General features: G+C 40.2%; 1 protein-coding gene across 1 annotated transcript in view; it reads right to left on the bottom strand.

Annotated features, from left to right (window-relative positions):
* The window catches only part of LOC119891540, a 40,316-nt gene extending 28,056 nt beyond the window's left edge, over nt 1-12,260 (bottom strand). The window contains exon 1 of the mRNA XM_038703260.1: nt 12,176-12,260. The gene's annotated coding sequence lies outside the window, so the exon portion shown is untranslated. The remainder of the gene's footprint in view (nt 1-12,175) is intronic.
* Nucleotides 12,261-12,739: the final 479 nt, after the last annotated feature.

The following is a 12,739-nucleotide window of genomic DNA, read 5'->3' as shown; positions in this document are numbered from 1 at the left end:
CAAATGGCTCCCTGTAGACCTGCTTCATCCTGAGATGATTTCTGCGCAAGACACGGTCCAGTGTTGATAAGCTTACCCTATCAATATTTGGAAACATGTCATTGTTTTCTATTATTTTTCTTTGTATTTGCTGTAATGTTATGGCGTTGTGTTTTCTAGGACCATGTTTATGATTTCAGTTTCCTGTTCAGGAGACAGAAGACGTTCCCGACCACCTTGTGTTGGTAATCTTTCAGTTCTGCCAAACAAATAGTAAAACACTGTAAATACAAAGTAGTTATACATTTCCTAAATACTTGAAACATACTTTACATTATTTTTACAGTCCTACAGAACAGTCCACAGGCAATACTGTACTTCTGTACTCATTGAGTTCTGTATTGATATGCAGTACTGCAATTTGCTAGTGAGACTAGATTTCTTATCTATTCTCATTTTGGAAAGTCCGGATGATGGATGCTACAGTGTACCTGCTCAGACTGGCTGTACTCTTTGCCCAGCCTCCCTCATTGTTAGACCATGGTTGACCACATGATCAACCAAAGTGGCTCGGATCTCATCAGAGATTACGGTCCTGGTCCTGGTCCTGGTCCTGGTCCTCTCACTCCTCTGGCTATGCCTCTGTTTCCAATGTTGGCATCCACGAGCTTACCTGTTGCCCTCTTATGCTAAAGCTCTGACTGCTAGTTGGAAAACTGTGACGGGTGTTTGCCCTTGTGATGAGTCAGTGTGCATATTTGAATGGCAGTGTGTTCTTTGTGCAGAGAATTGTGTGTAGTGTTTTGAAAAAAGCGTGTTTTAGAACTGTATTTTGAGTGTAAAGCAGGAATTGTGCTTGTAGTTTAGCAGAAATGGTTCAGGGGGTTGGTGAATGAGTTACATGTTGTGGTCTCAAGTACCAGAATTTGTGTGTAAACAACTGAGAAAAACTGTAATAATTTAGAGGAGCGGAGTTTGAACAGACGCTTCAGGCTCGTTCAGAAACTGCTCTTTGGTCTCGTGGAGGTCAGAGACACTGTAGAGCTGATCCAGCACACCTCAGCAGGACTGGACCGGACTCTGAGACTGTAACTGTGGACTGATGATGATGTCAAAGACACAATGGCGGACAATCTTGAAAGACTTTTTTCTTGCAAAACACTGTGAGTGACTGAACGAGGTTTAAAATGAAGGCGACTCGACTGACCCGCATTTTTCCATCAGGAAACCTGCTTCATCCAAAGACTCAACCCCCCCAGAACATCCCATCAGCAGCGTTCTTCAAGGTCCCGTTTCTTCAGGTTTCTAAGGATTTGTTTGGTTTGCCGCCTCAGAGTGTCGTTTAATTTCGCCGAGAAGACGGACGCATGATTCTTGTACTCTTTAATTTCACTAAGAATAAGATTTACTGGCGCTGGAACTGGATCTCTCTGGATCTGCTCAAAGGATTTCCAGTTTCATGGACGGTAAAACGCCTGTAAAGAAACATAAAAAGATAAAAAGCTGAATCACAATGTTTCGTCTTTATGGATTATTTTTCTCTTTGTGCTTTAAAGACATTAAACTTCCTTTTTTAAAGAGAAACCAGGTACAGGAGGTGAAACTGTCTGCAGGTATCACATCTGTTGTCAACCACCTGGTAACTTCCTCAGCCTCGAGCTTTTGTTCCTCCACACTTTGGTCGCTTTGGAAATCAACACGTTGCTAAATGTTTTGGAAACGTCCTGAATAGTTGGAGCTCTTTATTTCATTTCTCCAGATGTTGCCTGAAACAGCTGTTAGACTGAAAACTGAGTGATTCCTCCGTCACTGAAACCAAACTAGTGAATCCAAACAAACATCTGGAACATTACACAGTAAAGTAGGAATAAAAACTGTTGGTCTGAACGTCTGAAGGCTTTTACACCGTGAGAAACATCTGGCTTTGTTCAAATGACCAGGAGAATCAGCTGAAATCTGAAGATTCAAAAATAAGATGTTTCCTTCATTTCATCAGTGAGCTTCGTGTATCAGACGTTCGTTACCAGCCTCATATTTGAGATTTTTGCACTGACATTAATATTTAAGGTCAAAGAATTGAGCCTCATCTTTGGTCAAAATGAATCAAATTAAAACCCTGAGACTCTCCCGAGCGTCTCACATGAAAATGGCTGCAACTAAAGATTTTAATTATTGATTAATCTGTCAATTCTAACTAATCACTTCGTTCACAAATTGTGTCTGTTCCTCAGAGCCCAAGTATTTGTGAACATAAATTACTTGATAACCTTTTTAGAAGAATGTAATTTATGTACAAATTCAACACAAATGGCTCCAGTAGTGAGCCCTGAGGAACTCCACGAGTACTGTTTTATGTTTTAGTCCAGCGGTGGGGTTTAATTCTCTGCTTTAAATAATAATTGGTGCAAAAAGTCTCAAATATCAAACAGATTTGCTTGTAAGAAACAAACTGGAGTCGTTTCACTGCAGGTTTAAAAAATCATTTAACAAACTGGATTCTTCAGGTTCAGGATGTTTCAGGCTTATTTGTGTTTTTTGTTACAAGCTGAGTTCTTGTCTTTACTGTGTGAAAAGATCCTAAAATCTTATTTTATTTTTGTTAAACATGTTTTTTTCTAGCTGAAAAGTACATTATGAGTGAAAATACCACAAACACACATCTCAAGAAACAATATTCCCATAAATCCAGCTGTAGTTTTGACGGTAAAATTACTTTCAGGGAGTATTTTTGATTTTTACATTTTTTTACATTTAAAAGATGTTTTGCTTTAATGACCATTCAAAATTATTTTATGTTTAATTCTTTCTACATATTTCCATTTTCTGACTTGTATCCAGTGTGGCTGAAAGTTATTAATATTAACAAGATTAACAGAAACACTGGCTTTATTTTAGGTTCTCCAACTTGTTTCAGCTTCGGGCCAGTGGTTCTTTGTAACCATGACATTGTCATGGTGACGTCACCCGTTGGTTTGTGGACTTTTCTGTGGAAAAACTGTTTCAAGAGTTAGAGATAAATAATATTTCAAGACAAATACGAATTTGAATGGTTTTATTTTTCAAGAATAAATGATAAAGGATTCTTACAGTATTTTTCTTGATTGCTTAAACACATGTTTTTAAATTATGCCTCTTTTTCTCAAAACTCTAAACACAAATCCACAACTTCTCACCCAATTCCCCAAACATCGTATTTTTCAGGTCAAAATGAAGCTTTCCACTCAAAATCATTCAATCTTGCTGAAAAACCAAACTTTGCCTTCAGACAAAACACAAAAGCCCTCAGAAACACACACACAGCAACACAGTCTGACACACTGGTGAGAGAAATTCAAAAGAATACTACAAAAACTGATTATTAGTGATGGTGCTTGTGGTTCTCCGCCTCAGAAAAGAAATAACAAATTTAAACATTTGCACATTTTTGTTACCTCCTGAGCGGCTGTTGTGCAGGAGGTATAGCGGATTGCCCGTTTATCGGAAGGTAGGCGGTTCAATCCCCAGCACCTCCAGGCTGCATGTTGAAGAGTCCTTGGGCAAGATAGTGAACCCTGATTTGCCCCTGGCGGCTGTTCCACCAGTGAATGAGTGTGTGTGAATGTTAGTTTCCGTTTGAGCACTTAGGCTCAGTGTGTGAATGTGGGTGAATGCAGATGTGGTGTAAAAGCGCTTTGAGTGGTTGAAAAGACTAGAAAGGCGCTATACAAGTACGGAGCATTTACATTTTCTCCTTAATGTGCTGTACAGTACAACACAACAAACAACAAATTATTCTGCCCCAGCGTCCTCTCTTTGGTCTGGGACAGGTCAGAGACTCTTGTTTTCCACCTCCTCCTCCTCTCCCCACTACTCCTTCCCCCCTGACCCAACTTCTGCTCCTCCTCCTCCTCCTCTTCCTTCAGATTTCTCTGAATCCATTGTTCCTAAACTGAATGAACTGACTCTGACTCTTTGACTCTTTGTTTCCACCTGGGTAGCTGTGTGCTAATTAAGCTCAAGCTGTGCTGGTTGAGTGAACAATGTTGACTGTTTTCTCAATGACCACATGGTGTAGGCGGTGAGGATGAAGAGATTTGTTTGTAGAAATGGGTGTGCTTTTAGAAAAATGGAGTTATGGTTTAGAAATTTTACTTCAATGGCCTGGTTACAGTGTTTAAGCATTTGAGAATAAATGTGATTGTCACAGTTGATTTGATTTAATTATGAAACATTTGAGAACAGTAATCTGAACTGTCAGTTCTTTATTCTGGCGCTGCCCTCCTGGAGGTCCAGCTGTGCCAGAGTGTCACCAAATTTTGTCTTTATCTGATTGTGGATTTGTTGAGCAGAAAATACTCTTCCTCTGGAGAAACAAGATTAGAGTTTAAAGGAATTCTCCAAGTCGAGGGCAGATTTTAGGTCTTGGATGCGCCAGATGCTGAAGCTCCACTGATTTCTGTTATTTCTGTTTTGAAAGTGTTGTAATTGTCTTTAAAGGGATCAGTTACCTTGTAATTTTCTGCAATCTTGAATACTTCTTCAATATCCAATTCATTAGACATACTACCTTTTGTATTTGTCCACAAATTATACAGTTTGACTTCTCTGCCTATGACTTCTTCAAGGGGAGACTTTATACTAGAGGAAGCAGTTGGTTTGCTGGAAACTTCAGGTGTTGCTGAGCCTTTAAATCCACGTAGGTCCTTGTTAATCCAACTACCTCCTGTTGCCATTGAATGCTCTTCAAAAAGAAAATTCTCTCCTTCCTCTTTGATGTTGTTGTCTTTGCTTTCAGTCATATCCAGAGCCATGAGAATCAGAGGAAATGTCCGGAAGTTTCGAGCAGATTCAGCTATAACTGATGCAGTGAAATATGTGGTGTACCAGGGCTCATCTTTTAGCTGTAGGAAAGTTTTCACTCCAAGGAAAATATCTTTCACATAACTAGCATATGTTGTTTTTTTTATTTGAGCTTGAAGGTTTCTGTAATCCACTCTGTCAGTCTGTCCACTAATACGTTTCTTGACATCTTCTCTTTGATTGTTGTCAAGCTTTTTTCCAACTGGATACACATACAGATTTACAGGATCAACAACGTATATCCAGTCTTTGACCATCAGGTATGTGGGCTCATTTTCTCCAGTCTTTGCATAATGATGGATGATACTTCTGACATCTTTTCCTGTGTTAATCTCATAACACTTGGAAAGAAGATGCTTAATGGCCTGCTCATTCTCTATCCCCTGAATCTCATACAGCTCATTTTCTTAAATTTTTTTTATCCCTATTACATAATTCTGGTTTAGGTTCAGGTTTTCTGTGTTTACTTTTTGTGGGAGTGGCAGGTCTGCATGAAAGAAGCCCCAGGACAGAGCTTCAAGTTCATCACAAACATTACGTGTTTGGACAGGATCCTTAAACCTACTAAAAACATTCTGGTCAATAAATCTCTGTGGCTCTTCAGGCCAGCTGTTTCTGTAGGTTGTTTGAGTATTACTTGCCTCTCCTTTACCGCCAGGGTTTTTTTGTGTGTTCTTTTTTGGGGGCATTAGAAAGTTTCTCTCATTAGTAAAAACTTCCTCTCCTCTCCTGCCAGGCTCAGTTCTGATAATTACGTCTCCGTTCCTATCGAGGGTTGCCACCACCTTCTTGCTATCATCATTATGTCTCCATCGCAGCCCTTCCTTAGAGATCTCTTGGGTGATGATCTCTCCTGTGTGTCTGACCTGCAGCACAGCACTCCTGAGGTGCAGCTCTGTCTCGATGTTGGCGGTCTCACGGAGCTCCCTCAGCAGGGTTTCAACAAACTCTTCATCTGATCCGACCTCACAGGCCACCACACTTGTTGTTTTGATTTTATCGCCCGTCCTGAAGGTTCGTTGAATGATTTTGGCGACGTCTTGAGCCGTGTACCCTGCCAGTCTCGTCTCTCCAGAGGTGTCTCTCTCGCCGTGGCCTACCAGCGTCAGTCTGCTGTCCTCTGACAGAGGCACAGAGGCACCCTGGATCAGTTTGGGTCTCTGGTTTTGATCAAGAACGTAGACAGAGGTAACTGCTGGACGTTTCTCATAAAGAGAAGTAGCAGCTTTTCTGACAGTAGGGTCATCCTGCATAATGAGGATCTGCTGGTGGTCATACTGTGTGCTATGATCAACCGCTCTTTGTGGGATTTGGTAGCGAGAAACTGAGTCAGGTTGATTCATGAGCTGGTAGATCTGGTGATTCCCCTGCTTTGTTTCTAAGACTGCTTTAAGGCCAGACACAGTTTGTCCATCTTCTGAAACTCTTCCAAATATCTTCACTACAGTGTCGCTGTCTGCTTCTGGGACACATGAGACATTGAACAGGCATTCTTTGCTGACTATTACTGAGTAATGAGGATCCATGCTGTACTCCTGCTGGACTTGTATCTTCTGGTCATCAACATGCTGGAAAGTTAAAAATAAATAGTTTAATATAATTAAAAATTCGATCAAGATAATCATTTAAGAAACATATGGTATCTCACTCCATGTTTTCTGAGGTTCTTTTGAACAAGTTTTATTAATTTAACTGTTTTGTATGGGCAGAAATGTGTCACTAGAAACTGATCTTTAAAATACCATGACTCATTTCTATGCAAAATCTTTCGTGTTAATCTCAGTTTCAACTGCCTCACCCTGTTTTCAACTGTCAGCCATTTTAGATTCTTAAATTCAGAAGAGCCGACGTGGGTCCTATTATTGAGGTTTAAAATCAACCTAACTAATTTATTCAGTGCTATTTGAAGTTGAACTTTTAAGATATGTTATTCAAATTCAGTATAGTGACACATATTTCTGCCCTTAGATTTAGATCCCAGTATTGAATTAAATTCTAAACTCAGTGTTGCTTACTGATTTTCTTTTAAAATCCACCAACCTGTTTTATCTGAGTTTCACAAGATGTAAACCCCTCCTCACACTGCTGTAAAAGGCCATGCAAACTTTGGTCAATGTCCACCCTAAAAGAAGATTAACATGCTTATAATAGAGGGGTAGTCACAATAATTACACAAATTAGTTAAAACCTGACGAAGACCTTGTGAAAAAGTTAATGACTTAAGATTGAGAGTACCTTCCCTAAGAAAGAAGTATAATAGGTATAAATATATAAATATTTTGCATAATCAAACACATTTTAATTTGTATAAAAATGTAATCGAAGCTGAAAGATGAGATATACTGTATGATACAAAGATCTTGGTCTTATTCCATACTATGATCGATACGTCTACTGGTGTTTTGTTTTTACTTCATCTTAATCTGAGGATTATTTGCTGGGTATATACGGCCCTCATGTGAGGAGACCCCACAGACATAGTAGAATGAATAGCCGTGGATGTGGGAAGGGGTCCATCAAGAAGCCTATACACAGGGTCCAGAATTTTGCGCTACACCCCTTGTCACCATCTTGGATTTTTTGAACCAGAAGTGACCATATTTGGACAAGAGGGTGGAGCTGTGGAGGGATGCACATTGCTATGCCTGACAGGTCACTGTGGTTGCGACTTCACAAGGTCGTCCCACCCTAAAGCCTCCCATGCTTTTTGGTCTGTTTTCCTCTAAATGGGACCACAATTTACTAAATGAACATCATGCTGTGTTGAAGAAGACTTGGGTGGAAAAAAAGACTTGTTTACTGAGGTAATATATCAGCTAAGTAGTCGCCTCATTTTCTTTTAGACTCCTATACAATCGTACTTCTTTTTGCAGCAGGCTGGCCTTTAGAGAGAGTGCAGGTTTAAGGCACTTCAGCATTGTCTTCACTTTTCAGACCCAGAGGTTCCTGCTTGCTCTGCATGAGATTTTGAATAAAAGTATTTTCACAGATCTGAACCAAAGAGTTTAGTTGAAAAGAAAGAGTGAATGTATCCTTACCCTCTACTGGATCTCTTAGCTCTGGCCCCATGGATGGATGTGTCCCTAAGATGAAATACAGTTCTTGTTTAATTTATTTTCTCGATTAAAAACACTCTAAAACAACCAGATGTGGAACCAAGTACTGACAATAGAACCTGACCAATATATACCCCTAGCCAACATTATCTGATCGCAGAATGCAGAGCCGTGCTTGACCACAAGTCTAGCCCAGACACTAGACTCTTTCAAATCTAGGCTAAAAAAGTTTCAGGCTTTTAGCTCAGTTTCACATATTTGTCTTTTAATCTTGTTTTTAATATCTATTGTCTTTTAATTATTTGTTGTAGTATCTTTGTATTCGTATTGACACATCTGTATATTCGAGGCTTTAGTGAATCTCTGTAGTTCTAGGAAGCGTAAATATCCCCTGACAGAAGGTACCCTTGAGATCTGGTGTTGGCCCTGCATATATTTACACATTGTATGCTGGTACTGTATCTTCCTGGCTGGGGTCAATAAAACATGCTGTTTAAGTCTTCATCAGTCTCTGAAACTTCTTCATCCCAGCTTAACCTTATTTTCATAAGAAAGATGACAGGGGCACCTAATATATGCATATATTTGCTTAAATATATAGAATACTGTGTGTTCAGTTGTAAAAGAGACATTTATCCAGATACCTTTGGTCTAAAGGGTTCTTGATCCTTTCATGAAACATGGGTACAGACAATCTTCTGAGTCGGTACAGTGCTGCGATGTCAGGACTGAACTTCTCCCACTCATCCTCTCTCACCTCTGAAACAAAAATGTCATACTTCATGATCCACAGGATCAGTTATAGGTGTTCCTCATGCTGAATATATCACTCCTTAAGTGGATCCAGTTAACTTTGAAAATATTTTCATAAGGATAACAGTAATACTGGTCCTGATACTGGTCCTAGGTTTATTAAACTTGCTGCTCATGTATTGGTATTTCTACTTACGGACTTATTTAATTTGTCTTTGACTACTTGCACTGTTCCCACCACATGGAAATATGCAAAAGTTACCCGTCTCCTCAAAGCAGATGATGCCTCTAATATGAATAACTATCGGCCTATTTCTATTATTTACACCAATGCCAAAATATTTGAGAAAATGATTTTTAATCAATTATTAAGTTATATCTTATACCCATACCAATTACGCTTTAGGCCTAACTTTCTACAGTTGTATTGAAGTTCACCAACGACATTTTCTCTGCTTTTGATAAGGGGCAGGTACAGTAACTGGTGCTATTTTTATTGACCTTTGTAAGGCTTTTGATATTGCAGATCATTAAATTTTGCTTGGAACTATGGAATTAGTTTGAATCTTATTTTCACAATAGGTGACAGTGTTTCTTTTAAAGGTACATTGTATGATTATTTATTGGTTGATAAGGGGGTTCCTCAAGGATCCACTCTAGGACCTCTTTTGTTTACAGTCTTCATTAATGATTAATCTCACACCTGTTCCTTCTGCAAGGTTAATTTTTATGCTGATGATACTGTCATTTAGACTGCTGATTCTGATATTCAATGTATCCAGAACAAATTACTAACCGACTTAATTGTGACGCAAAAATGGCTTCACAAATAAAAATCATTGTGCCTCATCCCAAACACCATTCTTGTTGTATGATGTTTGCTCCGAGGCACAGACAACCTTGTACTCTTAATTTGCATATTTTATTTTGAGGATGGGTCTCCCATGGGGAAATTGGACTCATTTAAATACCTTGGAATGTGGACTGATCACGAGTTTCCTCACATTGATTATATCATTAAAAGAACATATGGCTATCTCAGCTCACTCTATAGATCTGTTCCTTGTTTCTCATTTGTGAGGGAGATCTGGAAGTGGCAATACAGGGTCAGAGCTGTTGGGCAATGGCAGCAAGGGAGCTGGATAACCTGAGAAGGCGTATTCAACTGGGTCACAAGTTGGGCGGATATGTGGAGGATTCCACAAGCTAGGTTAGGCTTCTTCATTGGGGGCACATATAACACACTGCCAAGCCCAGGCAATCTGTATATGTGGTACAGCTCAGAGGAAAGATGCCAGCTCTGCAATGACCCCAAACCAAGCCAGCAGCACATCCTGTCTAGTTGTAAGATAGTGCTGGTGAAAGGTCGATATGGATGGCGTCACAACCAAGTCTTGAGGAAACTGGCAGAGGTTATAGAGGTAAGCAGACTGGAGGCCAACCACAATAACTCGCTAACGCAACAACACCTGATTCACTTTGTTAGGCAATGAGGAGCAGCAAAGGAAAACAACCCTGACGCCTGGAAGCAATTGGAATCTGAGGGTTGACCTTGAAGGACAGCTCAAGTTTCCAATTGAGATCATCCCAACATCTCTTCGGCCAGACATGGTCCTATGGTCAACAACTGACAAAGCAGTGATCATGGCAGAACTAACAGTCCCATGGGAAGCAAGAATAGAGGCAACCTTTGAACAGAAAAAGGATAAAGTACTCAGAGGTGGCTGCTGAGTGCAGAGAAGCTGGGTGGAGAGCAGCCACCTTTCCTGTTGAGGTTGGCTGCAGAGGCTTTGTGGGATCATCCACCCGGTGCTTCCTGTAGACCACGGGCATCAAGGGGGCAAAGTTGAGGAAGACCCTGAGGGAGCTGGCTGAGGAGACAGAGAAGAGGAGTTTCTGGCTTTGGTTGAGGAGGAAAGATAAGCCGTGGGTTAGCCAAGGGTCTTAAACATACTAGGGTCAGTTGCAGGGGGCGGCAGGGAGACATCCCTGCTGTTGCTCCACCATCCCAAGATGTTCCGGGAATAATGGTGCGAAACATCAATGAAGGGCGGCTCATGGCTGATGACCCTGCAGCCGTCCTGATGGCACCGTCAGAGGTGCAGCAGTTCTTTTTGCCATGACGGTTTTCCTGTGCTGACACACAAGACTCAGCAGTATTGATTGTTATTTGTTTCATGCACACCTGTTGAACACAGAACGCGGTGTGCGTTTTCTGGATTTCTCAGATCAAAAGTGAAATTCTCTCAATTAATGAAGCTGTAAAACACAGATTTGTCACTGTATTGATTTCACACATTGTGTCTTGTTTCAAGCTGTTTATTCACCTTGTTACCTCGGTAACCGCTGGTGTTGCCAAATCAAATATTGTTAAAACTTTGAAAACGTAAAAGAGAGCCTGAACGTGCCTGAATGTAAAATATTTCTTACCAAATAGTTCAGTGAGGCTGAAGAGGCAGAGGAGGATAATGAGACTCAGAGTCCTCCGGCTCTTTATCCGCCCGGCCATCATTCTGCAAAACATTTAAAGTTCTTATAATCAAGGTAGTGATGAACTGACCCTTTCCAATTATTACTTCAGCTTCACAATATCTGGTTTCCCTCTGATGTCCTCCGGCTGTACAGTCCTGAGTCAAATTCCTCGTTTGTGTAAACATACCTGGCAAATAAAGCTGACTCTGATTCTAAGAGAAAACAAAAGTAAAACTTTCTTAATGCAGCAGCTAATAACAAACATGTTAGTTCCACGATTTGAATGATTGAAACGTTACGGAAGTGGGCTACAGTTTTACCATTACACTGCAAAAGCAAAATGATTTCCTTTATATCCTACAATTAGGGAAATTCATCTGAAAAAATAGGCTGCAAAGAGCATCTCTCCATCTGATAAATAATTATTAAATTATTAATTAAATAAATAATTATGTGATCTATGGTGATGTGTCGGTCGCAAACGAGTCAACTCTTTTCCTTTAACGCTCTGCTCTTTTACAGTAAGTGAACAATAGGAGCTCCTGTCTGAGAAAAGAAAGCATGACAAAGAACAAATCACCCTTACACTAATTACTTTTACTAATTGTTAATTTTAGTATGTCTGTATAGAGTGGCAATATTATTTATTAACCATACTATTTCATTTTAATTAGGGCATTATTTTGTAACCATCTTGTATTTTGTATTGCAGATGAAGAATCTTGCAGATTTATTTAAAATAGCTGTAATTCCCATCACTAGTGATCCAGTAACTGACACCATAATCCAAACTAAATACCCTAAAGTTCTTTTTAAACAGGTGTCAAGTCTCATCGCCGGGGAGGTGTGCAGCCTCCAGGTTGTTCACCACCATTTGTGCAACCATTAATGCTTTAATATCACAATTATGATCATTCTTGACGTTACCACTGTTTTATTACCACTGTAGAAACTTTACTTTGTGGTAGTTTAATCTAAAAAGCCTCTGCACTGACACGCCAGTTGAAGCATGAAGCCCAGAGGTGAGAGCTGTTAAACAGAAACATCAGTACCTAAAACAAATATCCATAACTTACCCAAATGTTGCGTCCGGTGCTCAGCCAACTGGGAAAGATGGGCAATATAACGTGCAGACCGACTCTCTGCAGCAAGCGAAGGGACAGACTGAGCAGGGCTTCATCCAGACCTCTTATATGTTCAGGTGTTGCCTGACAGGTTAAGGCCAAGTCCCGCCCCCCTAGGACTGGGCAGGAAGGACGATTTTCAAAAACCACTATTTTACATGTTACAATCACTACTATTGGTAGTGCATCTGTTATCTTACTCTTAAGTTCTGCCTTGTGGTTTTAGTACAGTTGCTGTGTGCTGTACTGTAGCTCCTGGGCTGCTACAGAAGGTCAGTGGACCCTGGTAGTTGTTGTAACTTTGTAACTGGACCACATTCGTTAGCTGTTGGTGTTCAGGAACCCAATCAACTGATCAACTGCATCAGTTCCACAAATGTAATCAGGCTGTTTGTTTTACGGAATCAAACCATTTTACTCTGGCTTTAGAACATGCAACATGTTTCCCCTCGATACAACAGCAGAAGCCAAAAGGACAAATCTTTCTTCCAAAGGGTTTCATTAACACACTTGCAA

Source organism: Micropterus salmoides, unplaced genomic scaffold (assembly GCF_014851395.1).
Source record: "Micropterus salmoides isolate LMB-PRFRI ecotype aquatic unplaced genomic scaffold, ASM1485139v1 Ms_hic_scaffold_7, whole genome shotgun sequence".
In the NCBI taxonomy this organism is placed as follows: domain Eukaryota; kingdom Metazoa; phylum Chordata; class Actinopteri; order Centrarchiformes; family Centrarchidae; genus Micropterus; species Micropterus salmoides.
The sequence above is the reverse complement of the archived record's forward strand: the minus strand, read 5'-3'. Positions and strand labels throughout refer to the sequence as shown.